This window comes from Letharia columbiana (assembly GCF_014066305.1).
Source record: "Letharia columbiana isolate WasteWater2 chromosome Unknown Sc0000031_s0, whole genome shotgun sequence".
Taxonomy (NCBI): domain Eukaryota; kingdom Fungi; phylum Ascomycota; class Lecanoromycetes; order Lecanorales; family Parmeliaceae; genus Letharia; species Letharia columbiana.
In genome coordinates this window covers 351,567-354,422 of record NW_023501074.1, presented here as the reverse complement: position 1 = coordinate 354,422, position 2,856 = coordinate 351,567, and positions in this window count along the sequence as shown.

Here is a 2,856-nt window from a genome sequence, read left to right as displayed (position 1 = left end):
AAAGTATACTCTAATAGACGTATATAATAAAAGAGAGCTTTTAGATTATATATAAATAGTTATTTATTATATTAAGTTTATTAATATAGATAATATCGAAAATTAATTAACGTTTATCTATTAAGATATTATAATAGACTTATATACTTTTATAAACCTATTATCTACTATAATATCGCTTTCTTTATTTATCTAAGTACTTAAATTAAAAAAGAATATATAATTTAAAATATTTAGATTATTTTATTAAAGGTTTTAATGAAATTAATTATATTAATAATATTATAATAATTAAATCTTTTAATAAGACTTTTAATAAGATTAATTAAATATTAATTATTAAGATTAATAGAACTACGAAAATTAATCGTTTAACTTTTTTTAGTTTTAATTCTATTCGCGATAGTCTTCTAACTACTAGAATAGATCTTATAATAAAAAATAATACGCTTATAATAATTAATAGTACGATTATTAATTAAATTAGTAATACGCTTCGTAAGATAATTATTCGCTTATTATATCGCTATATCTTTAAATTATTAATTCTCTAAGTATATCGATAATATTCTCGAATTAATTTAAGTAATTAAATTCTTCTTAAGATTAAAGATTTTTAAGATAAAATAATTACGATTATTAAAGTAATAGAGATAAGTAATTATAATAGTTATAAGATATCTATTATAGCTAGATCGCTATTTATTAAGCTAATTATAACGATTAAATAATTTATAATTAAGCTAATTATACTAATAAGAATTAATCTAATATCTTTTAAGAGTATAATAAAATATAAAAAGCTTATTAAGATAAATCGTTTAAGAAAAGCTTCGTTAATAATTACGAAGAATAATTATATAAAGAGATCTATACTAACTCTATTAATATTTAAATAATCTATTAAAACTATAATATATTATTTATATTAAAATATACCTCTATAAATATTTATAGAAGGGTTATTTATAAGAGCCTTTTATAGCTAAGTAGAAGAATTATTTATAAGAGTTTTTTATAATTAAATAAAAGTCTTTCATTTATTAATTAGAAGTTTTCTATTACTAAGATTTCGATTCTATTAAAATTATTAACTTTAATTCTATTAAAAAATTTAATCTATATATAAGATTTACTTTTCGAGAATAAAACTACGCTTATATCTTTATATACTTATAATCTAATATAATTAATAAGAAGATTTATATTAATATTAACTATAGAGTTATTCTAGTAAATAAACCGTAGCTACTAGCATTACTATCTCTTATAAAAATTTAAAGAATAATCTTATCTTTTTATATTAAAGGCTTAGATTTAGCTATATATAATACTAATAAGTATATTTAAATTTTAATATATATCTCTATTAGTAAGATAGATAGTAGTAAGATTCTTTATTATATTTAAAGAAATATTTATCTTATTAATAGTCTAAAAATCTATATACTATTAAAGAATAATATTATAAATTCTAAGAAGATTATACTTAATATTAATTAAGATAAAGTATATATTAATAGTTATATTATTATTATTAATATTACTAATTAATAATATAATCTATATTAGAGATATATTATTTATACTTATAATACTTTATATAAATATTATAATATCTATTAACTCTTCTAAAGAACTATTTAAGAGAAACTATATTTTCGAATTAATAATATAGCGAAACTTAACTCTATACGCTTATCTTATAAATTTATATATTATTAAAATTTTAATTAAAAATAAAATTAATTAAATCGTTTAAATCTCTAAGAAGCTCTATTTAGATATATTATACGAAATTAATTATAAAAACGTTTTTTTTATAAAGCCTTCGCTAAAGTCTTTTATAGATAAGTTTATTATAAGTAATTAAATTAAGAAAATAGCTATTCTTATTATAATAGTATTAATAAGTATAGCTAATAATCTCTTATAGCTTATTTATAACGCTATTATATCTTAATTAGATTTTATTAGAGAGATTAAATTATTAAATAATATTATAATCTATAATAATAGATATAATACTTAGATTCTAATAGATCTAATTAATAAATTTTCTACTTTATAAAAAAATAAAGACTTTATTAAAATATTTAAAGATAATTAAATAAAGATTATATTACGCGATAACTAATAAAGTAAACTATTAAAGTCGAATCGTATAAAGATCTATTTTTTAGATATTAATAATAGAGAAGTAGTTAATAATACGTTTAATGATTTATAATAATAAAGTAGACTTAAATATACTATTAAGTCTATTTTATTTAACTATCTTATATTTATAATCTAAAAAATATTATTAAATAATTAGCGAAAGAGAAGAGTTATAGTAGATATTAGAGATCTTAATAATCTTATTATTTTAGATATATATCTTATATTATTATAATTAGATATTATAATAAGATTATTAGAATATATCTATTTATCTATACTCGATATAATATCTTTCTTTTATTAATAACTTATTTATTATAATAATCGCTATATACTTATTATAATTTCTTATTAAGACTAAAAGACTTTTAACGTATTAATTATAAGATATATAAATTCTATAGCTTATATATAACGATAGATTAATAAAATTCTACGACTTATTAAAGACTTTATTTAAGTATATATTAATAATATTATATTAAACTTTAAAATCTTAAAGAAGTATATTATATATCTTTAGAAACTATTTTAAATCTTAATTAAATATAATATTACTATTACGTCTATAAAAATCTTTTTAAAATATCTTAATATGAAGTTAATTCTTTTAATATAATAATAGCTAAGAATAAGTTAAAAGCTATTAATAAGATCATCTACTTTAATATACTCGATAATCTTAAATATTAT